Source organism: Durio zibethinus, chromosome 17, assembly GCF_047325235.1.
Source record: "Durio zibethinus cultivar Kanyao isolate XHJ-2024 chromosome 17, ASM4732523v1, whole genome shotgun sequence".
Lineage (NCBI taxonomy): Eukaryota > Viridiplantae > Streptophyta > Magnoliopsida > Malvales > Malvaceae > Durio > Durio zibethinus.
The window spans coordinates 12,466,087-12,492,258 of NC_143178.1; the positions used below are offsets into that span (position 1 = coordinate 12,466,087).

General features: G+C 30.3%; 1 non-coding gene and 1 pseudogene across 2 annotated transcripts; one reads left to right on the forward strand and one right to left on the reverse strand.

Annotated features, from left to right (window-relative positions):
- Positions 1-149: 149 nt before the first annotated feature.
- Positions 150-17,952, reverse strand: LOC149514029 (ras-related protein RABA6a pseudogene; annotated as a pseudogene). Its single transcript, XR_016329216.1, has 2 exons — positions 17,708-17,952; positions 150-711 (listed from the first exon to the last, which is right to left on the reverse strand). The product of XR_016329216.1 is annotated as a ras-related protein RABA6a pseudogene (transcript).
- Positions 17,953-23,756: 5,804 nt separating this feature from the next.
- Positions 23,757-23,863, forward strand: LOC149514030 (small nucleolar RNA R71). Its single transcript, XR_016329474.1, has one exon. It is a non-coding gene; the product is annotated as a small nucleolar RNA R71 (small nucleolar RNA).
- The last annotated feature ends 2,309 nt before the right edge of the window (positions 23,864-26,172 follow it).

Genomic DNA, 26,172 nt, shown 5'->3' on the forward strand with positions numbered 1-26,172 from the left:
CTAGCGTAAATGACATGACAATAAAATTTGAGATACCAAATTGTAAACTTTTTTTTTTTATAGTTACCGAATTAGAGAAAAATGATACAATTTAAAGGCAAAAATACATATTAATCCTAAGCTTAATTGGTTAGAACTTCGAAAGAAAATACTGCAATAGTAGAGTGATTTATACTCAAAATTAAGATAAACAATAAGGATACATAAAAAAAAATCAAATTTGCATGAAAATTTATACTCAAATGCTAAAAAAAAAAAAAGAGAGAAAAAGCTAGTCACAGCTTGTAACAGCAATTATTTGAGTGTTTAGTGGCATTCACTTCATCAATGGTGATTATTTCTTTTCCACCATGAAGATTACTTGTTTCATTCATTTTAGCATTTAAATATTTTTTGCTTGTGATTTCATGAATTTTTGTGATCATTCGTAAAAATGCTTCCTCAACATTCAAATTTTGTGATGTAGATGTTTCCATGAAAAATAAACCTTCTGTCTCTGCTAGATTTCTTCCTTCTTCCTCACTAACTTCTCTGGATTGAGTTAAATCTGATTTATTCCCAACAAGAACAACTACCATTTCCAAATTGGCAAATTCTCGTAGCTCATGCATCCATTTCTTCACATTTGTGAATGTTGTTCTTCGGGTTAGGTCATACACTAACAAAGCCCCTAACACTCCCCGATAGTATGAACTTGTAATTGCTCTAAACCTACATCAAAATAGCACTCATTTTCTCATTAAAATCAATTAAAAGATAGCATTCTAGGATCATAACAACATAATTAAATTGAATATAGGTTTCATTATATTAGCTAAAATGGCATGCAACTAAAAATTAATTAGCTATGACATCAATAGTTCCTCGGCGATTGAAGCACATTTCTAATCATATTGAAATACTCAAGAGCATACTCAAGGGCATCCCTTCGAACACATTCCATTCGAGGCAAATTCCATGGTCGATGGGTAAGCTAAAGCTGGGATTTTAAAATAAAAACTTGAATTTCACGGCAAGATTATAATAGTATATAATCGTTGTTATGTCCAAAGCCAAGTTATTAAAGAACTTTTTGTTTGAGTATAGGACAAAGTGTGATTTTATATGTAGATATTCATTTTATTTGGGGTCTAAATCAATCGAGTTTGGTCTAATTTCAAAGCTGGAAGGTCGAATTTGTATATATTATTTTATTTTATATATTATATATTATTTTATATTTATCTTTATCTTCACATTTATTTTTATTTTTATTTTTTCTCTTTATCATTATTTCTTATTTTTCTCTTTATTTCTTATTTCTTATTTATTTTATTTATCTTTATTCTTATCTCTATTTTTTAGGTATATTGGTTTATTTGTTTTGTTGTTACTGTCTATCTTTAAAAAAAGTAAAGGTTTGAAAATTAAAAGGGACAGAGGAGGAACTAGGTAGAAATCGGAGAGCATAAGCACCAAAGTTTTCAGCAAAAAAAATTAGGGAGTGAAGATTTCAAGTTTTTAGGAGTTGTAAGGATTTGAATTTTGGAGTTTAGACTACGAAAAATAAAAGGATTGAGTGATTTAATAGTTAGAAATGTTTTGAATTCTTTTTTGGAATTTTTATAAAACATTTGAAAACTTTTTCGATTCTGTTGTAGTTTTTGGCATAAAATCCTAGATTTCGATTAAATTTCCTTAATTTTCAGAGAAATCCCCAATTTTCAGTGAATATCACTGTGAGATTCTCAAATCCCTATGAACTTTTTGACGAGTTTTCTAATTTTTGACAACAATCCCAAATCCTATTCAAACTTCGATGAACTTTCTAGCAACCTTTTGAAGTTTTCGACGACTAGGAATCGGGATATCTAGATAGAGGGAAAAGGATTCAAGAGGAGAGAGAAAAACGAAAGAGAGGGAGGCGAAAAATCTAAAAAAAAAAAATTTCATCTTTTATATAACGAAAAAACGTCGTTTTGAGGCGTTTAAAACCAATAGGATCTATGTGTTGCTCTATAGCCTGACCTAACCCATGCTGCATGACCTGATAACTTGTATCCCCTACTGAAACTAAAGCCTAGTTGCCCGTATAGTCAAGTAGATCAATCGAGTTGAATGTCATGTTTGTAGTCGAGCCACAGCCAAGTCAAAGCCAAACCATTAACCTTTTTTTAATCCTTTGTTTCTTTTCTATTTATTTACTTAATTAATTAATTTAAATTTTATTTATTCATTTTATTTAAATTAGTTTTTGTTAAAAATATTTAATCCATAAATCCTTCCAAATATTGAAAGATCTATGGGTTAAAAATTATTTTAAATTTATGAATTCTATTAAAATATTAGAGAATTTCATAAAAAAATTTAATAATATATATATGTATTTTTTAAATCAATCTTATCAAATTATTGGAGGATTTAAATCTCAAATTAAATCTTGCCAAACCATTAGAAGATTTAATGATTTTTATAAAAAATAAAAATTTTAATCCTAACAAATTATTGGAAGATTTAAATTTTAGAATTAAATCTTACTAAACTATTGAAAGATTTAATAATTTTTCTTAAAATAAATTCATAAATAAATTTTCATATGAAAATCTTACCAAATTATTGGAGGATATGCCTTAAAATAAAATCTTACTAAACTATTAAAAAATTTTATTGATTTTTGAAAATAATTAATTTCTAAAAAAACACATTAATGAATCCAACGACAAAACCTTTTTAGAGTGTGACACTAGCCTCCATTAATACTTCTAAGGTAAGGAAATTTTTTTTTAATTTACTACCAAACTATTGGAGTGATTTTAAGATTAATTTTTAATATTAAATTTATTTGGTAAAATTATGAAAATGTTTTAAGGCTTGGATAACAAGAAATCAACTACTACCATTCTACAAATAGGCATTGTGAAGGTGTCATAATCTTTCTCAAGTGTAACCGTACTCCTAAACCTAGTTCTGGTTTCATGGACTAGAATTTACCTTTTAAAAGATATTTGAGTTAAGCTTGAAACTTTTTTTTTTTTTAAATGACAGATTCAGTTATGTGACCAATCACATTTAAATAAAAAAAATGGTGGTGACTCCCACATTGTGTTTAGCAATAGGTTTATGGACCTATGTGTTATGACAGTTTGGTGATTCTATTGAGGATATGTTGAGAGTTTGGCTAGTTAATGATTTCGTGTTATTCAAGTTTAACTTAATAAATTTAAGACTTTTCTTTAAAGATTTTTATTTCCTTGTCATTCATTGTTATTCATGTGCATATGCATAATATAATCTCTACAATTAGGTTTTGTCCTTTAGAAAGGAGTAAAGTACATACGTTTTTGTGAGATTTCATGCCTTCGAATGAGTTAGCGAAATACTCCCACACAAATTGAACTTTTTCTATGTGTAGCTTATGATGGGTAAAGATTAGGGTGCCTTACTAGTTTATCATGGACAATGATGTAAGGATCAATTTAGAAATTTTTAGATTTAAGCCAAACCAATATAGTTAACCTTATGGGCATAATTTGTAGGTAAATCCATGCTTCTCTTACCTTTAGAATTAACTTGAAGTTTAGGGATCATACTAGTGTATTGGCTTCCTTTATATATGCTAACAAACTCATTTCTTTATTGCTCCTATATTGAGCTAACTAACCAATTTCTTTGCTTATTTTCCTTTTTGCGTATTCATAAACATGTATAAAGATTGCATAAAGTATTTACCCTAAAGTTACTTTCAATAAAAGCTTTCATGGAATTCATTGAATGTCTAGTTTGTACCTCATTCATGTTCTCTAAGTGTGAGTCATCGAGTGATATGAGGACTGAATCAGAAAAAACTTAACAAAAGGAAAAAGATTATCTATTGTCTACTTATGTTTCTACCTTGCCTAAAGAAAGTTTGTCTACACCTTAAACAAAATGATTTAGAAGACTTGTCATACATATAAAAGCACATGAGTCTTTCAATAAAACAAGCTTTTTATTAAAAGTATGGTCATATTGCTCATCTCTTGTCAATAAAAGTTAAAAATTCACTCTTGAAAGCAATAGTGTAGTTCTGGGACTTTTCATATCATTGCTTTATCTTTAATGAAGAAGTTGATATGGCACTGACCATAAAGGAATATTCAATTTTAATAAGTATGCATTTCCAGCATCAAGACATAATCTATGTGAAGAAGCAAAAATTAGGATTTCACAAGAAATTAGCCTAAATTTTAAGAGTCGACAAAGAGGAAATAGATTCACATGTTCAAGAGAAGCAATACATAAAGGAATTCCTGGAGAATTTTTTGTAATTTCATTGCAAAACATCCAGATAAAGATCAAGGATTGAATATATTCACCCTGGCAATATATGATATGGTGATATTTCCTAAAGCCATGGGCCATATTGAGATAGAGGTGGTAGATTTGTTCGAACAGATAGAAAAGAGACGTAACCCTTCATCAACAATCTCAGTAGAAACCATCAGGTTGTTAAATTATTGTTGAAAAAAATGAAAAAGAGAGCTTTTTGGGTTGTACGCCACTATTGTACTTATGGATGAAGAGTCATTTTGAATGTAAGAGGAGAGCATTTTTCAAACTCCATTTTAGAAATCAAACTTTGATTAAGAATTTTACTAGTGTAAATGGTTGAAGACAAAGTCCAAAGAAGAATGGGAATTTTTGCTATAGAAGCTCATAAGCAGCCAAGTGAAATGGTTACTCTAATGGATGAATTGAGAACTCATGTTGAATAAATGTGGATATGAGATTGGTGTCTTGCTTTTAGGCTTGTGTAGATTAACAAGCTATGCATCGTTAATGGTATGAAGGTAATTTAGAGTTGAATAGTTCATCCCCATAACACACAAGCTTAACCAATTAGATTCTCTATATGGTGAGCATAAAACATTTAAGAAGATTGATAGTATAATCGAGGCATAGAAAAAACCTAAAAGAGTAAGTCTTGGATCTTTTACTGACCAAGTTACCCTTGGATATTTGGTATGAAGAGCAAGAAGGAGTAAATAAGTTGTGTTAAAGCCAAAAAAATTACCAAAGAATGTGACATTGCCATTAATGAGTTGATAGAGTTACATTAAAAGCGCAAAAGATTGTGTATCCAAGTGAAGGCCAAAAAAATAAATATCTTTAGTTTGACTTGTGAGAATAAAAGATTGAAGAAAGAATATTCTGATATGGAAGATGAATGTGCCTAAGTCTAAGACAAGAATGACACACTCAGAAAGTATGTTCAAAATTTAAAGTAGAAATTGAATAAGCAAGGGAATCACATTGCTGTATTCATAAGGGAACACAAAGAATTGTCATACCAAGCTTGATTGGGTAAAAGAGAAAACTTCAAAATACATAGGTACATAGAGCATCTTGTGACACAAATATACAAGGCAATGGTCAAGGTAAGGGAAATGGTTGAAGAAGCTGAGGCATTAATGAGCCTGGTCAACCTAACAAGAAAGCACGGACAACATTTGTTGAATTTCATTGAGGAGGCCAAGCACTGATATAAGTAGATTAAGCATTTTTGCAAGTAAAGAATAATAGATTTTGTGTAAAATAGACTTTTGTGGAATAAGTAAAAGTTTTTTTTATTGTTGAATATTTTAAAGTGTAAACATTTTCTCTAATGCTTTGCATCCATTCATAGTTAGTTTTGATCACATTAGTGCATGAATAGTCTGATAACTTTAAAATTATGGTAAATAAGGTTCAAGGATAGCTCAACCAGTCAAGAATCTAGTTCAACAAACTCACCATTAATATAATACTTAAACCCAAGCTAGACGAATAGAGCAAGAGAATGCAAACTATCTTGAAAAAAATGAAGAAGGCCCAATAAGAGTTAAGAGAAGAGCTGAATAAAATGTTGGAGGCTTTGAATAAATTAAACAAGGGCAATGCTGTGGGAGAAGATTCTAGCTTGCAAGACCATCCATCACAAGATGTTATCGACCTTTTCTACCCTATCAAGTATGGCCAATATTGGGCCCAATCCACTTAAAGGATTCTTTTACAATAATTTACATTTCTTGTAGGATATACATATCTTGGAATGCCATTTGCATCAACTCAGAGGTAATTTCAGAGTTTTGTTAACCTTGTTTTTACAAAAAATGAAGTGGAGCTAGTTTCTGTCTTCAACTCAGATGATCAAAAAGAGAAAGAGAAGTTGAAATTGAGTCGAGTCTTTAGAGGACTCAAAAATTGAATAAAAAAATAAGCATGCTCAAGAAGAGGTTATGCACCATGAAGGGAATAGACTTTTATGGCATTATAGATATTGTTGGGCTATGTTTAGTTTTAGATGTTGTGATTCCTTCAAAATTCAAAGTTTTTGAGTCCAAAAAATATGACAGTACTAAGTGTTTGATTTGTCAAAAAATGTCTGCCTACACCAGTAACAAAAAACTCTTGGTACATATATTTTAAAGTTAGTCTCAGTAGTTTAGCTACGAAGTAGCATGTCCAATTTAGACAAGACTCGTATTCACTCTTGTAAGGAGCTCGGTTGGCATTCATTAATCAGTATCCTCATATTATAGACCTAATTTTTGGTCACAACAAAGTCATTTAAATAATATGCTTAAAAATAAAAAGATATGACTGCTTAAGTCCAGCCACCCCTGATTGAAAAGGAAACTACAGTGTCATTCATGAGTATTTTAAAGGAATTCCATTATATGAAGATGATAAGGAATGCAACAAAAAATTTTACTGACATGGTGATCTCAGACGAGATTATTGAAAATGATATAAAAAATGCAAGCTTAAAAGATGAGAGATCACTAGCAAAAAAAGAATGCCTAAAAAGAATCTACAACCAATTTATCTTACCTACCGTCTTGTTGTTAATAACACCACATCAATCCCGTACCAACATATTCCATAACCATCTTACCCACCCACTTACCAACCAACTTTCAGACTATTTACTAATATGTATAGTCTTACCACTCCACCTGCTGTAAGGCCCTTATCATGCTCTATTAATCTAACCAATGGTCCACAAGAGCCATGAAATAACCAAGAAAGGCCTATATTGGACCCCAGCCATATGACCTATATTGATTTATTTCAAGAGTTGGTAAAGAATCATTTACTTGCTCCCATCTCTTTAGAATTACTCAAGCCCCCTATCCTAAGTAGTATGATTCTATTGTTCATTATGTACCACTTTGGAAATGCTGATCATTTCACTAAGATTTGCCCTACCCTAAAACATAAGGTGCAAGGCCTTATCAATGTCGGGTTGATAAATTTTAACACTAGTAGAAATACAACACCAAATGTTAGTGGCAATCTATTGTCCAACCATACTATAAATGCTCTAAATGATGGTCAAAAGTGACATGTGAAAAAGAAGGCAGAAGAGATTAGAACTTATTTTAGTTTTTAATGCTTTGTATGAGGCTAACATGATACACTTGGTGCACCTATGTAGTTATTGTGGAAGATCTGTGTCAAACTAGAAATGCAAATATCATAGTAGGGCTTGTAGCCACTTTATCAAAAATATGTGAGCAGTTCTAACAAAATGTGGATAAGCTGATGGATTTTTATCAAATCGTGTTCTATGAGGAAAAAGAAACTTTGAGAAATGCTAAGGTGTCCATCACCGATATACCTTCAAAGTTGGTGCCAAAACTATGACAATCTATTGCAATGAAAAGTAAAAATCAATCATGGATAAGCTTGTTCCTAAGTTAGTGACTTTCAAAGTCCCTAATCCTTTTTCATATAAAGACAAAAAAGTTGTACCATGATGATATGGCTCTAATGTTATAGTTCAGGGGTAAAAGAAGGTCGCGTTTAAGCTAGATGATGCATGTTGCTAATATAACTAGTGTGGGTGGCATAACTCGAAGTGAAATATGTTACACTCTAAAAGTATTAAAGAAAGCAAAGAAAGAAAAGCCAAAGTTGAAGAAGAAGAAAATCACAATAATCATGTAGTTATTCCCAAGAATGAATGTTAGAAACTAGTAGCGGAGAAGGAGGTATGTGTGTTTTTAAAGCAATTAAAGCATACTGAGTATTTTGTTATAAAATAGTTAAATAAAATGCTAACCCGAATCTCATTGTTGTCATTACAACACCTTATTGTAACACCTTGTGAAAAGTGTTAAATCAAGTTTATGTGGCACATAATGTATCCATAGAGTATGTGAACCATTTAGTTGGAAATTTGGTGATGCCTCATAACATAGCTTTCGATGATGAAGAGATTTCTTTAAAAAGAAGATGAAGTATCAAGGCTTTGCATATTATCATCAAGTGCAGATGCTATACCATAGCCAAAGTCCTTTTCAAAAATGGCTCTGCAATGAACCTCATGCTTATGATGACGTTGGCTATATTACTTACTGATACGTCCTAAATGAAAAATAGCCATACGATAGTCAAAGCTTTCAACAAAACTAGGTGAAAGGACTTGAAAGATATTGATATGTCCTTGCAAATTGGGCCATGCATGTTCAATGTAAAGTTTTAAGTGATATATATCTCCCTATCATATAACTACTTGTTAGAAAAGCCATAGATCCGTATGGCAAGTGTTGTCCCCTTTTCATTACATTAGAAGGTCAAATTCAATATAAAAGATCAGCTTATTAATATATCTGGGGTGAAAGATTTATTAGTGATTAGCCCATGAATGCCCTATATGTGGAAGCTATGAAAGAGGTGTTAGAGTGCTCTTATATGTCTTTCAAACTTGTTAATACTACCTATGTAGATAAAGGGTCTAAACTATAGTAGTAATGTTCACCAGATACCACAAGTTTGTGGTTAATTAAGCAATTAAAATAGGTTGGTATCCTGGGCTAGACTAGGCAAGAACTTGCAAGGAATAATGGAACTTCCAATGATCATAGACAATAGTCAGAGGTATGGCTTAGGGTACAAACCAAAATGATGGGAGAGAAAGAATATGTTAGTAGAGAAAAAAGAAAAGAAGATGGCAAGTTTGAGAGATTATGAACTAGAAACCATGCTAATGGTCATTACTTATCTTTATGAAACTTTTAGACCTAGAAGGTGTATATACTCAGACTCAAGCGAAGCTTTGGTGGAAGAGCTCGAGTTGAGTATAAAGAAAGGCTTTGCTAAATTATCTATCCAAAAATAGGTGAAAAAAATGGAAAAGGCTAAAAGTAAGAAATATTAGTCCACCTATATCTTTTAGGCCATGAGTTGAAGAATTAGAGCATCATAGAGATGCCTGTTCATCTTTAAAACCAAACCAATGTAATAGTAATCCCTAATTACTTATGACCAAAAGCATTGGGATGGCTTTTTAAGTATAAGCTATTCATTTTTTTTATTATTTCAACAAAATATTATGAAAATGCATTTTTTATTCATTTCTTCTATCACTTTCCATTTCCTAAGCTAATTCATTTGCCAATACTTTTAATTTGATTCATTTTTAAGTTTTCAAATGAATATAAAGATCATCATGATAACAATCAAGGATTTGAGTTTAAAAAATCAATTCATGTTGATGAACTTGAAAATGAAGATGACTCTAAAGGTTATACTTTACCCTTGGATTAAATGAGATTAATAAAATAAGAGAATAAGCTGATTGAACCTCATCAGGAAATCACTGAACTAGTAAATTTAAGGAATAGAGAGAATTAAAAAGTTAAAATTAGCACATTGCTTTCATTGACTAACAAACAGAGGTTAGAGGATTTACTTCAAGAATTTATGGATGTGTTTGCTTGGTTTTACCAAGATATTTCAAGGCTTAAAATTGAGATAGTAAACATAGGCTACCTTTGAAGTTAGAATATAGACAAGTTCAATAGAATTTGAGACAAATGAAGCGTAAAAGGTTGTTAAAGATTAAGAAAAAAATAAAAAAGTATTTTGATGCACATTTCTTGCAAGTGGCTAAGTATCTAGAATAGGTAGCCAACATAATATTGTACATAAGAAAGATGAGAAAGTTAAAATATGTGTTGATCATTGTGACTTTAATAGAGCTAGCCTAAAGGATAATTTCTTCTTACCTTACATTGACATTTTAGTGGATAATACAACCAATCATTTTATGTTTTCCTTCATGGATGGATTCTCATCGTACAATAAGATAAAAGTGGCTTAAGACAACATGGAGAAAGCTACCTTTGTAACAATGTAAGGGACTTGCTGTGACAAAGTCATGCTTTTTGGATTTAAAAATGTTAGGACTTTTTATCATAGAGCTATAGTGACAATGTTTCATGACATAATGTACAAGAAGATTGAAGTTTATATAGATGATATGATTGTTAAGTTTTATGAAGGAGAAACTTATGTTGCCAATCGTAAAAAATAGTTTGAGAGGTTGGAGAACTTCTAACTCAAGCTGAATTCGATCAAGTGTACATTTAGGGTTAAGTCAAGGAAGCTGCTAAGCTTTATGGTTAGTGGAAAAAGAATCAAAATTGATCTAGATAAGATGTATGCCATCAAGGACTTATCTCTTTTGAGTATACCAAAAAAAGTTTAAGGTTTTTTAGGTAGATTGAACTACATTTCTTACTTCATCTCTCAACTTACTTTCAAATGTTATGCCATCTTTAAGCTCTTACCTATAAACAATCCTGGTGAATGGAATGTGGAGTGCCGAAAAGCTTTTGATAAAGTCAAACACTAGTTGTCAAATCCTCTAGTATTGGTGTCCCATATTTTAAGAAGGCCATTAATCTTGTATTTGATAGTATGTAAAAAGTTAATAGGATGTATGTTGGGGCAATGGGATGAAGCTGACAATAAAAAACTAGCCATTTATTATTTGAGTAAAAATTTCACAAAATATGAGTTTGTATTCTTCATTAGAAAAGATATATTATGCATTAGCTTGGATAGCTTGAAGACTTAGATAGTATATGATCCACCACACTACTTGGCTTATAGCAAAATTAGACCCAATCATGTATATCTTTGAGAAGTTTTCATTATTTGAAAAGATTGTAAGGTTGCAAGTGATGTTATAAGAATACGACATTGTTTATGTGAGCTAGAAAACAATAAATAAAAGCACAATAACCGAATTCCTCATCGATCGTGCTATTAAAAACTATGAGCCAATGAAGCTTGACTTTCCTGATGAAGATTTGATGGCCATTTCTTAACTTGATGAGGAAGAGCCTAGTGAGAAACCTTAGAGAATGTACTTTGATGGAGCTACTAATGTTTTGAGACATAGAATTTGGGCAATTTTGATATCCCCTGAAGAACATTATTATCCCATTATAGTAATTGTACTAATAATGTTGCTAATATAAGGGTTGTTTATAGGCTTACAAGCTGCCTTAGACAAAAAGATTAAAAAATTAAAGGTGTATCATGATTCAGCTCTGGTCATTTACCAATTGAAAGGAGAATAAAAGTCAAAAGACTCGAAGTTCATTCAATATTATAAATACATCTCAGAGCTAATTAAGTACTTTAAAGCAATATAGTTTGAGATTTGCCTCAGGAAAATAATTAGATTGCTGATGTTTTAGCTATTTTAGCTGTAATGATCAACCTATTACTCAACCCATCAAATTAGATGTCAAGGATTTGCTAGCACATTAGTCAAATGATGATGAAGAAAATGATAGGAAGCCATGGTATTATGATATTTTAGAATATATTAAGAGTCAACAATACTTGGACCAAGCAATAAAGAATGATAAGAGAGTTATCAATAGGTTGGTTATGGGTTTCTTCTTCGATGAGGATGTTTTTTATAAAAAAAGTTGAGATCATGTACTATTGAGATGCATAAATGCAACCAAAGCAAAAAAAAACCTGAAGAAATGCATAATAGAATATGTGAGGACATGGCTAGGTAGATCATGAAAGTTGGATACTATTAGTTGACAATGAAAAATAATTGCATTAATTATGCTAAAAAATTTCACAAGTGTCAAATTTATGTTGATAAAATCCACACTCTACCTACTACTTTACATGTTTTAGCACTGCCATGGCTATTCACTATGTAGAGCAAGGATGTTATTGGTCCTATCAACCTAAAGGCTTTAAATGGGCTTAGATTCATTTTTATGATGATATATCACTTCACTAAATGAGTAGAGGCAACCTCATATGGTAGTATAACATGATTCGTGATCTGCAAGTTGATAAAGAGGGAGATAATTTTTCGATGTGGACTCCTATTATGGATCTTTTTTTATAATGCCAAGAATTTGAAAAATAAGATTATAAAGAGGTGTGTGCCCAGTTTAAGATTAAATACCATAATTTAGCACCATTTCGACGAAAATGAATGAGGTAGTAAAAGCTACAAATAAAAACATTAAAAGAATCTAAAAAAATATGACTGAAACTTATAAAGACTAGCATGAGAAGTTACCTTTTGCCTGACATGCTTATCGAACATCAATCCATATTTCTATTTAGGCAACCCATTTTCTTTAGTTTATAGGATGGAAAACTATGTTACCAATGGAAGTAGAAATCTCATTTTTAAAACTCTTAAGGAAAGTTAGGTTAGAAAACGTTGAATGGATCCAAGAGTGCTTTAAGCAATTGAATTTTATTGAATAGAGGATGCTCATAGCACTATGCCATGGTCACTTATATCAGAAAAGGATGATGAGAGCTTATGATAAAAATGTCTAACTTCATTGTTTTTGAGAACAAGAGTTAGTTTTAAAAAGAATTCTCTTAAGGCAATATGATAATAAAGAAAAGTGGACATCGAATTGGGAACGTCTATATGTTGTGAAAAAGGGTTTTTAAGGGTGTGAGCAATAATCTTGGTAGAAATGAATGGAGATGATTTGCCTAATCCCATAAATTCTGGCACTATAAAGAAATATTTTGCTTGAAAAATGACTGAAAAAAAAGAAGGGAAAAAAAGAGGATTCAAATCAAAAGCCTGAAAAGACAGTTTGAATCAAAATGGGGTTTATCTATGTTGAAAACTTGAAAAGGTGACTTAGGTAAGAAAAATATAGCATCAATTCAGAATTGGCCAACATAGGGACTAGTGTATTCTAATAAGCTATAAGGTGTCAAGAACATGTAGTTGAGTTTTTGAGAAAGAATCTAATATGCATTAGTCATGATTATCTAATTATTCATTTTGGTTCTTTTATCCTAAGTATCCATCTTTGTAATTTTTCCTTTTTATATTATTTAGTTGACAAAATTGTCCCATTATTTCTTTTCAAATAAGAGATATTTCATTCTTCATTCCATTCTTTCTCTTTTCCTTATAATGCCTTGCAATGAATAGAAGAATTGTGTAATTGCATTTTATATGTCTTGAAATATATTCGAATAATAATTAATTAATGAAAATGACATGAAAGACCTTTACATTACTTTGAAAAAGTTGAGAGTGATAGGGCAAGCATAGTACGAGCATTGACTTTTGAGATAACAGAAAGAGAAATATTGTGGATGTCAAGTTTGAATGAGAGGAAAGATAAAAGATCAATTTGGTTTCATTCTTATTGTCCAAGACATAAAGAAAAGAAAGCTTGAAAGCCAAAAGAAGAGTCTTGAGAAGCAATATGTACCACAATTGAGAATGCATTGATTGACATTTATATTAAATGCATTGCATTCAAAAACATTTAATGCATACATAAAAAAATATAGATATTGCAAGATCCAATAAGGAAAATACATGAAGTTTTAGATCCTAGATTGACAAAAATGTTCAAAGAAGAAATTTCAAATTCTTGGTTGAAAATAAGATCTTGAGGTAAGATTTCAATTTTTAAAGGAAAAGGACCTTTAAGAGAATCAACCATGGTTAAGAAAAATTTTTAAATTTTAAAGTTATGGAGCATTTTTTCTAAAGAAGCCTTTCATTTTTAAAGTGACATGCCTTCATTTAAAGAAGCCTTTAATTTTTTTAATTGGTGTACCTTCATTTAAAGAAGTCTTTATGTCTAAAGTTGTATGCCTTCGCTAAGAGCCTTTCATTTTCAAAGTTGTGGGGCCTTCATTTGAAGGAGCCTTTATTTTTTAAGTTGTGTGCCTTCGTTTGAATGAGCATTTATTTTAAAGAAGGAGTTGTAAAATTTAAAAGTTGTGTGGTTCAGCTTTTGAAAAGCCTATTTAAAAAAATCAATTTGACTCTGACATAATGTATGCCTATATCTTTATACGATTCATGTTTCACAAAAATTGCTTAAAAAGGGATAACTGTATATACCCCATTTTGTCTATGGTCAAAACCAATTGGGTTTAGTCTAGTTTCAAAGCTCGACGGTCTAATCTATATATATTATTTCATTGTATTTATTATTTAATATTTTACATTTATTTGTATCTTCACATTTAATTTAATTTTTTATTTTTATATTTATTTCTTATTTCTTATATTTATTTATTTATTTTAATTTTATCTTTAATCCTATCTTTATTTTTTTGGTGCATTGATTTATTTGTTTGTTGTTACTATTTATCCTTTTTTTTTTTTTTTTAAGAAAAAAGGGTCTGAAAATTAAAAGTTTGAAAATTTAGCTAGACTACCTTATCCAAAATAGTTTAGGATTAGGATTGCTTGGTGATAATTCTTAACTTTTAAAAATCTGATCCTAATTGAGTTGAAATTCCTATGAGCTTTTCTTATAAATATTTGGCAAATTGTTCATGAAAGGGATAGAAGAGGAATTATGTAGAAATTAGAGAGCATAGGCATCAAAATTTTTAGTAAAAAAAATTAGGTAGTGAATATTTTTGGTTTTTGGGAGTTGTAAGATTTTGAATTTGAGAATTTGGGCTAGGAAAAATTAAAGGATTAAGTGATTCAATAATTAGGAACAAATTGAATTGATTTTTTTGGAAATGTTTTTACAAAAATCTAGAAAATTTCCAAATTTCCATTGAGTTTTTGGCATGAAATTCCAAATTTCAGTGAAATTTCTCAAGTTTTGACAAAATCTCCAATTCTCAATGAATATTGCGATAAGATTCCCAGATCCTGATGAATTTTTTGACGAGTTTTTTAGTTTTTGGTGATTATCCTAGATTTTGATGAAACTCTAATGATTGATATACTTTCTGACAGCCTTTTGGAGTTTTCATCAACTAAAAACTAGGAAATCTAGAGAAAAATGAGAAGATTCAAAAGGAGAGAGAAAGATGAGTAGAAGGAGGAGAAAAATTAAAAAAGAAAATTTTCATCTTTTAGATAGTGGAAAAACGACATCGTTTTCAGGCATTTAAAACCAATAAGATCCATGTGCTGCTCTATAGTCTGATTTGATCCATGATGTATGACCTGATAACTTGTATCCCTTACTGAAATCAAAGTTGAGCTGATTAGTCAAACCGAATTGTGTTTGTAGCCGAGCTACTAGCAAGCCAAAGTCGAGCTGTCAACCTTTTTTTGGTAATTTTTTCTTTTATATTTATTTACTTAATTTATTTGTTTAAATTATATTTATTCATTTTATTTAAAATAATTTTTGTTCAAAATATGTTTAAAATAAATTTATGAATTCTACCAAATTATTGAAAGATTTTCATGGGTTAAAAAGTATTTTAAAATTATGAATTATATTAAAGTATTGGAGAATTTCATAAGAAAATTTAATAATATATGTATATTTTTTTAATTGATCTTACTAAATTATTGGAGAATTTAAATCTCAAATTAAATTTTGCCGAACTATTGAAAAATTTAATGATTTTTATAAAAAAAAATTAAAATTTCAATCTTACCAAATTATTGTAGGATTTAAATTTAAGAGTTAAACTTATCAAATTATTAAAAAATTTAATGATTTTTCTTAAAATAAAATTTTGAATAAAAATCCTACCAAATTATTAGAGGATGTGTCTCCAAATAAAATATTACCAAACTATTAAAAGATTTTATTAATTTTTTAAACTAATTAATTAAAAAAAAAACACATTTATGAATTTGACTATGAAAATACTAGTCTCAATAAATACTTTTGAGATAAAAGAATTTTTTTAATTTACTATCAAACTATTGTAGTAATTTTAATATTAATTTTTAATAGTAAATTTATTCGATAAAATTATGAATGTATTTTAAGAATTAGATAACTTGAAATCAATAAGTATTACATTTCGAAAGGACGTTGTTAAAGTGTTATAACTTTTTTCATATAAGTAGATGTAGTTCTAGACCTCCTTTTAGTTTTGTAAATTAGAATTTACCTTTTAAAAAATGTCAAAGTCAAGTTTGAGATTTTTTTAAAAAGAAGGATAAATTCAATAAAGTGACCAATTGCACTTAAAAAAGAAAAAAAATTGATTGCGATTCTCAGATTGTATCTAGTAATAAGTTTACAAACTTTTACATTATGATATTATAACTAGCATTTTTTAATATGAAAATTTTATTCTCACACAAATTAATTTTTTATAATATCAAAAGATATAAAACTCTATTAATAAATTAATTATTAATTAAAAAATTATTTATTTATATTTTATAAATATAATTTAAAAATGCATTAATAACATATTAAAAAATACCATATTGACATGCCTAAAAAATGCATCACCTGCCACCGTGTACTGGTTGGTCTGAAAAAGCTTCAAGGCCAATGGGCATTTGACTTAGTAGCATTACCAAATAGCAAACAAACTCCTAACAAGTAAACAACATTGAAAATTGTCAAATCTTGATTTTGAAGTCCAAGCAAAAATGGGGTTAAATCTGATTTTAAATGGGTTAGGAAAGTTTGCAAGAGGGCAATAAAATATGCGACCTTGCAACAACCAAAAAGAAATGGGCCACTTTGCCACTTTGTCATGCAAAAACATCACGAACTTGGATGCAAGCACAGGGTTTCTCATTCACCAAAAACTGACCTAAAGACCTTTGAGACTAAGAGCAGTGCGCAGGCTTCTATCTACCTCTGTGACTCACAAGAATGGCAGAAGAAAACAAGTTCCAAAGCTGACAGCTTAATTGATTCAGCTTAATTGACTTTGATCAAATCAAAGATAATTATTTGCTTCCAATCTTCCCATGAACATAAAATTTTAACTTATTAAAAGAATATAATATTTAAATTTTAACACTTATAATTTTTCTTTTTTCCTCTCTCTTATCACAACATCTTTTATAATTTTTTTTTAATAATTAGTTTGCGTCCCACCAGAATTGAGACATGCTTATTTCCACTATCTATAAAGAATTAATGCCTTAATTTTTCTTTTCCCCTATTAAAATTAAAAGTCTCTTTTGAAATCTGCGGTTAATTAGAATAAAATTCATCAGGTTTCTCAAAACATGTTCATGTGATTTCGCTGAGTTAACTCACAAGTTCATAATATGCTTGAAATGAAAGTGTAAAAGAATTTTCATTTATATATATAGCAAAAAGGTAAAATGGTGATCATGCAAGTGGATTGAAAATAAAAATTTATTGGCAAAAAGATTCCCTACTTCAAATAAAAAATCTGTCTCTTAAGAGAAAGTGATTTAACTGAGTCAGTGAGTTTAGAAACAGGTCCTGCTTTGGCTGAATTTTAATGAGTTCAATCAATCAAATATTGACCAGCAAGCTGATAAATAATTAATTTATTCTAATTCCTATAAAAATTTGCTTTATCCATCAAATTAAACCCTGAAGGATGATCATCTCATATTTTACTGTATCAAGTCATTGCTTAAGCAAAGATTCAAAGGATTTGCAGAAAATTATGATGGGAAATAGGCAAAGATGCTAAAGAAAGAAGCTAGGAGCAGAAAAGCTCCAATTACCTTTCTTGTCCGGCGGTGTCCCATATTTGAGCCTTGACGATTTTGTCACCAATCTTAACATTCCGGTAAGCAAATTCAACACCTACAGTTGGCTTGGAATCCAACCGAAATTCATCTGAAGCAAACCTTGAGAGAAGATTTGATTTCCCAACTGCAGAATCACCAATCAGCACAGCCTTAAACAGGTAATCACAGTCTTCATCATGTGAATCAGCCGTGCATGTAGCACTCCAGCAACAGTAGTTTTTAAGTGATCAGGATAAGAAAATCCGAAAGGTAAAGAAACAACTTCAAAAGAAAGCCAAAACAAAGAAACAAGTTGAAGTATACAGGAAACCAAGATGTTTTTGAGAACATTATGGTATGTCTAGTCATACATATGACACCAAATCAAGTAAGTTGCTTTTTGCTTTGGAGGGTTTTGAGTGTTCACATGCGAAAACATAGATAAGGACGTATGATTGGCTGTTCCTTTGATCTTGATTATCATTAACAAATATAGCAAGGAAACCTTCATAAATGTTATACCTATTTACTCGATCAATAAGGTCAACTTTCTGAATTGCTTAGTCAAATTACACTCAACTACCACATTACCACCGGTAAGGGTCAACCTACTAGAACCCTTACCTTATAACTAGCTCGCTCCTTGTCAAGAAAGGATTCGTTAATAGCTCTATAAAATAGAGTTATTTAGGTTTGTTTTTAGTGCTGAATTGATTGATTTTGCTTGGTTCTTAGCAAAATAATATTCTTTTTATTCCTAAATTGATGAATTTTCTATTTTGTAAGTATTCTTGAAGAAAAAAATGAATCTTGGTAAATCTTGAAGATTTTTGGATGAATCTTGATGTTCTTGGAAATTTTGGAGTTGAAGAATGAGAAAGATGTTCAATCTTGGTTTTGTGAAGTTTAATGTAGTTGAATTGATGCAATTTTGAGAAAAATGACAAAATTCATGCATCCATGATTGTTGCTTTTTGTATAGCCTACAAGTGTACATATGAAGTAATAAAATGAAAGTAGTCCAATATCATTTCCCAAGAGATTTTAGATTGTAAATGTTGGGTTGCTCTCAATTAGCAAAGTTGAAATCCTAAAATTTTATATCTAGACAAATGGAAATTTAGGGTTGATTGCAAAATAAAGAAAAGAAATTTTGAAAAACAGTGTAGACATAGATATTGACTTTACCAACTGTCACATGGAAAGTAAAAGAGAGTAGCCAAAAACTAGATTTAAAAGAACAATAAGTGAAATCTTAAAAACAAAGAAACTTGGAATTGCCAAATGTAAAAGATTAATGGGATTAAGAAAATGAAACTTAAAAGTTTATAAGAAAAAGAATTATGGCAGAAACTAATCTAGCATAAAAAAAAAAACTTAGAAAGCAAAGATTGCATGAAAACAAATTAAATTGGAAAAGTGATGATGGTAGCTGCAAATGAGGAAGTAGAGAATAAAGCTTGAAAATAGAAAATAAGTAGCAAAATAGATCTTGAAAAATACTTATTGGATTTAAAATAAAGGAATTACAAAAAAGGCTTCGGTTATTGGCAGAGCTATTACCTAAGCCAATAACTAACCTAAAGAAAAAAAAAATAAAGAACTAGGAAAGAAGAAAGGGAGAAGTAAGGGATGATGAAATGAGATAAATGGCCTCTTTATTTATAGTGAGGGGTTCAACCAAGTGAGGGGATAGGGATACAAGAGTTCAAGTCCTATTCAAATGCTAAAACATAAACTCTTCTTTATCTTTAAAATAGGCTTGGCCTATTAGACTCCTTAGATTTGAATGTCTTGGCTAAATGATCTTTGGGGAAGTAATCTTGGCCTTTGATCTTGTTTGAAGTCTTGAAGTTTATCTTAATCACATCTTCATCCTTGCATTTAGCTAAGACTTAGGATTACAAGATCATGTATTCAAATTTAATCCAACTTCTTTCAATTCAAATGGTAAGATTCTTTCTTTTATCATTATTCTTCAATAGCCACACAAAAGAGTCCTCATTTCATAAAATCTTCTTTGGCCAAATATGGTGGCGTCCAAGTGAGCTTGAAAGTGTTTGAAGTCCTCTTGGATTCTATTTTAGCTAAATCGGAGATAAGAGTTCTTCTGCATTTTGAATTTCTTCAAAGCTAAACAAAAAGTCATGGTGGAGTTCAACCTCTTTTGGCCACATGGGTTAGACTCATTGTGCATTTGAAATTGCATAGAGCTTTCTTGGAAATGGATGTGGCCGAATTTGATGAGTCTTCCATGGATGTAAACTCCTATAGGTGCATGAAAAGTCCTAGTACAATCAAAACACCATAAATTTCCTTGCTTGCTACATGGATGGATGATAAGAAGCAATTAGGGTCTAGTTACTAGCTTTCAAGATAAGGCTAAATGCGATCCTTGCATGCATGGTTTGCATGAAAATTAAGTCCATAAGCCTTAAACCCTAAAACCATGAAAATAACATTAAAAATACCAAAATCCATAAAAAATTTAAAATTTAGCACCAATTTTAGCATGTAAAAATATTATATTTTAAGGTGCTATCATACCCCTACACTTAAATCTTTACTTGTCTTCAAGCAAAAATCCTCAAATCAACAAATTGTAAATCATTACACACACCCACAAAGTAAAAAATTACATAAAATTCAATTCAAGCATTATCCCATAATACAAAGTTAAATGTAAACATAGAGTTACAAAAAATTCCTTCAAAAACAAGCTCTCAATATCTTATGTTCTTTATACATATGAATTTACTCAATCTTTAATTCGTGCATACAACTCAAGCAAAAAGAATGCAAAACATTTCATCGCATTTCAACTCAAAGATAAAATAGACTTAATATGTTCACTTTCCCATTCCTTCTCCACTAATGTTAAACTTAAATACTTGACTCAAGATCAAAATTTTTTTCAGGCCTGTAATGTAAGTCTTGGTCAAAGTAGGAAAAAGGAAATTTAAGCTTAAAACCCTTAGCTTACTTTATTTGAAATTTCTTAGATTTTGATTTGAACAATTGAGAGCTTTTTGAAACTTTGACTTTTAAGGCATCATTTTATTCTTTATGGCATTTTTTTAACTTAGCCATTTTTTACTTTTATAAGGCTTTGCCTTTGCTTTTGTCATTTTTTTTCATTCTATTCCTTGTGCCTCCCATTTTCACAAATACATAAAAATATCTATAATACACAAGTAAGCACAATTGGGTTAGGTAAAAACAAAAGAAGGATAATAATCAATGAAAAAGCTTATTGGCGTATGATGCGGTTAAATAAACAAAAAAATGGAATAATATAAGAGGCTTAAAATAAAGGTACTAGGGACGTATCATAATAGGGTGACTTTAAAAAGGCTTAAACGGTCCAAAGAATTGCCTAGATCATCTCTTGAGTTAAACATAGTCTAGAATCTTGCTTCAAGGGTTGAGTAGGTGAATCTTAGAGTACCTATTCATATCCTCAAATTTCATGAAAATCCACATCTCACAAACTTCCACAATAATCAAAGCATTTCTTATAAAGAGAATAAAAGCATATATGCAAAAATCATATATAAAGAAAAGCTTGCTTAAGAATTCCTTTCAAGTTCAACCATATTCTTAATTAAACTTTATATCATAATCAAGTCAATCTTTACAAAATTAACTAAGTATGCATGTCAATGAAATCTAGTATGTCAATTTGGTTTGAAAGCAAAAATGGGATCATAATTTTAAAAAATCATTTAAGTTCTCAAAGCATTCTTTTTTCCCCCACACTTAAGTTGAACAATATATCAAAACATATAACAAGGGAAAAAGAAATACTCCGTAAATTTACTTTAAGGCCAAATCTTCACTTATATGAGGCATTCTTCTTGCTTCATTTCATCCCTACAAAAACAACTCAAACAAAAGAACATGAAAACATACCTGTCTTAATAAAAATAAAGAAAACATAAGCCACAAAAATAAAATTTGGGTTACCTCCTAAACAATGCTGGTTTTGGTCAGGCTTGACCATCATCAAATCTAAAGCTCATCTTATCTACTTGAGAGAAAGTTTGCCTTGTTGCATCCTTCTTTAAGGAATGACATAAACAAAATTGGTTTTAAAAGGTATACTAACTTTCCTAGCAGGAATAATATAAATAAAGCTTGAGTTCATCATAGGTTGAATACTACTAAAGCTAGGTGTTGCTAAATGGTTTTGTATCAAAGGGTTAAAAGGTTTATCTACTAGGTTAGAATCCCTAAGGTTTTCTTTCACCATAACTGCATTGACATTATCTTCATCTCTAAGAATATCATACCCTTTAATAATAAACTATAGCTTCTTATTTTTAAATCTAAGGGTAAGGCTAGAGTTGTAAACATTTATTAAAGCTTTGGTAGTCAATACGAAAGGTTTCCCAACAATAATGAGCTTAGTCATCCTCTATGTCTAAAACAATAAAGTCTATAGGGAATGCATACTTACTAACTTTCACAAGTACATTTTTCAATATCCCTTGTGATAGCTTGGCAGACTAGTCAACAAATTTCATATTGAATTTTACAAGCTTTAACTCTCTATACTCTAGCTATAAAAAAATGTTTAAAGGCATTAGGTTTATGCTAAAGCCAAGATCATAAAGAGCATTATCAAATTTTAAATGTCCAACTTTGCAAGGAATAGTTAAACTCCCTGGATCTTTTTGCTTTCTGGGCAAGAGTTGTTGAAGTTCAGGATTACAATCTTAAAAAAATATGACTTTTTTTAATTCTTTAAGCAGTTCTTTTTGAATAGGCCTTGGGGAAGGTGGTGTTATATTAAAACACTACCAATACATTCTTGTAGTCATCATTGGCTTTGCTTGAACTTTTTCTTGTACTTTTTCCTTTTGATCTATTTCTTTTTTACTTGTTTTTTCTTGGGCTACCTCCTCTTAAACTATTTTTTCTTGAGCTACTCCTTCAAGTTCAGTCTAATGCTTTTTAATAATGCTTTTCCTACTTGTAATCACATTTGCCTTTCTTTTATAGACTTTTTAATGTATTCTTGAGGCTCTTCTTCATATTTCATCTCAACATTTTCCTCTTCATGGTCTTTTTCATAGGGTTTAATGTTTTCAAGGGCTTCCAATGCCATAAGGTCAAAACTTTTTGAAATTTCTTTTCCAAACTTCAATAGTTCTTCCTTTTATAATATATTCATTTTTCCTACAAAATCTACCTTAGGTTGTTTTACAAAGCTAGAGAGGTTTACCACTATAGATTCATCTATGAAATCTATCTCCTCATCAAAGTCCTTCATCCTAACATCTCCTAATGAATGCATAGCATTACAACTTTTCTTGCCTTATCTTTTGGGGTTGGATTCATTACTGTTGGACAAGGTATCTATAGGTCGATTGATTATAGCTTGGGCTAGTTGACCTATCTAATTTTCATGGTTCTTGATTGGTGAAGCTTGGCTTTGAATGTTAGTGTTGTTAGCTTGCATCAATTGAGTCAACATATCTTCAAAACCTGGTTTCTTTTCTTGGGGTAGGTTGTAAGTTGGTGGATTTGGGTGGTAGTTATTATTTTGGGTGTTGGTGGATTGGTGGTTTGGTTGGTTCCAAGAAAAATTGGGGTGGTTTCACCATCCAGGATTGTATGTATTATTATAGGGATTGTAGTTGGGCTTGGATTGTTGGATGTATTGAACTTGTTTTATCTTAAATTAACATCTTTCACTAGAATAGGGTCCTTCACAGATATCGTTAGAAACAAAGGGACTTTGTATTGCATTCACATGGTTGGTTTGAAGTTAGGTTCTTCAGGCTTTTATCTTTTGGGATAGGGCGACTAACTAGGAGTTTATAGAGGTAATTGCATTAATCTCAAATAAACCAATAAATTTCTTACTAACCTTTCTCTCCATCCTCATTGGTAGTTGTTAGTAGCCATTTCTTCAATTAGCTCGTTGGTTTCTTTAGGAATCTTACTTATAATTACCCCTTCAGCAGCTGAGTCAAAAATGGTTCTCATAGGTGGGGTGAGATCATTATACAAAATTTAGATTTGAAGCCATTAGGGTAGTCCATGATATGAGCACTTCCTTAACAATTCTTTGAATCTTTCCTATGCATCATATAGTGTTTCACTATCTACTTACAAAAATGTGGTGATCTTATTCCTCAACTTAACTATTTTAGTTGGTGGGAAAAATTTCACCAAAAATTTTTGTACCAAATCATCCCATGTTGTGATAGAGTTAGGTGGTAGTGATGTCAACCAACTTTTCACCTTGCCCCTAACAGAAAAAGGAGAATGTTTTAGTTTAATAGCATCATCAAAAACACTATTATAAAGAAAAGTATCACATTATTCAAGAAAATTAGAAAGATAAAGGTTAGGATCATCGCTTGATTGTCTTCCAAATTGTATAGAAGTTTGGACCATTTTTATTATTAGAAGCTTGATCTCAAAGCTGTTTACTTGAATGGCTGGTCTTTTGATTTTTGGTTGAAAACGATTATGTAAACATCAAATTTTGTCCGAAACATTTTTAACATGATTGACTCGGGCTCATTTGCGAACATGGGTCGAAACCATTAATATAGGACCATTACGTAAATCATTTAGAAAGACCATTTACAACCCATAAAGAGACCACAAATTAGCCCATTTACAGACCCAAAGTCAACTTAGGTCAAATCCCATTAAATTTGGTCAATAAAGCTAAAATTAGTCAAACAAAGTCAAAGTTCCACAAAACTTGGTTAAAATAGATAGAACTCAAGTTAATTCTCGAAATTCACTACCTAATTAGAATCAATGTTAAAATAGATAGAACTCAAGTTAATTCTCGAAATTCACTACCTAATTGGAATCAATGTGGGTTAAAAGTTAAAAGTGGTGATTTTTTAAAATACTAAAAATTTTTATTGCACTTGGAAAGTAAAATTACCAAAATACCTTTTAGGGGTATTTTCATAATTTGACCTTTTTGAGTTTGGATTTTTATGAAATTTTTTAGATCTCAATTTTATAATATTTCATGATTTTTGGTGCATTTGAAATTACAGCAATACCCTGAGAGATATGAAATTATCACATTACCCTTTAGGGGTATTTTCATAATTTAGCATTCTCGAGCTTGGATTTTCATGAAACTTTTCAAATCTCAATTTCATAATATTTCATAATTTTTGATGCATTTTAAATCATAGTAATACCCCATGAGGTGTGAAATTATCAAAATACCCTATTAGGGGTATTTTCATAATTTGGCCTTCTCGAGCTCGGATTTTAATGCAACTTTTCAGATCTCAATTTTATAATATTTCATGATTTTTGATGTTTTTAAATCTAAAAAATAAGCATGGGAACATAAATTTCTAAAGAATTGGTCTAAAAATAGAATACTTCATACTAAAGGTAAAATAGTCTTTTCATATGGTCCAATCTTTGTAGTAAATAATGTGGACCAATGGATTTCTTATTGAATCTTGATCCAATAGCTAAATTTGTTCCTTGAAAAGAAAAAAGGAAAAATGTTGGCCCTTAGATGAGATTTGGTCTAAGGGCTTATATTTACCAAAAAAAAGATTTTTTTAAGGGTCATATTCTTTACAAAGGAAAGAGTCTACCAAAGAAAAAAGGAAAAAAAGTAGGGCTTTTGGAAAATCAAAGAGGAAAAAGTTTAGAATAACCATAAAAAAAGAGGAGTCTTTAAAAAAAAAAAAAGAAGAAGCAAGATGAAAGGTAGCTCACTATCATATTTTCATTTTGGTTTTGTTTTCGTCTTTCATTTTAAGCTATTCTCCTACAGATGATGTTGCCTTTTTCATGTTGGTTGTTTTGATCCATATTTGTGTTTGAAAATATAAGCTTATTTCTTGCCACATTTTATTTTCATATAAAGTCAGTGCTACCGAGACTTGTTTTCCATTGGCTAGGTAGAAAAAGAGTTCAGTAAAGCTAAATTTGGATTTTTATATTTCATTTTTATATAGAAAAGGTCTTCTTTTTTTTTTGGTCAAAATTTTCAGCTCTATTTTGGTTTAGGCTTCTAAAAAATTATATAAAAGTAGAAAAAAAAAAAGTCTCAAATGCTTATGCTCGCATCTTCCTCTTGTGTGGTATGCATGATGAGGATTCATCCTTTATACTTGTTGACTTGTTTCTCCTTTGCTATATGTGGATATAGTTATTTGAAGCTTACAAGTTGGTTTTCATTCTTTTTTGGTTTAAAGCTTCAGACTTTTATCGATTCTAGTATGTCCATGTTTGTAGGTTGTTTGTTGAGGGTTTAAAGGTTACCGTATTTGGTGTTTTCTTCTCCCCGTTGTCATGGTTATTTTGTCTTTGGTTGCAAAAGGCTTTAAGCTTCATATTGGCTTCATGCTTGTCGATCTTTAGTTGTATCATGTGTGTTTGCTAGAATTTAAACCCTCTAACAATTGTCTAGTTTTTAGTTTCCTCTTTTCGCTGCATGTTTTTTGCTTGTA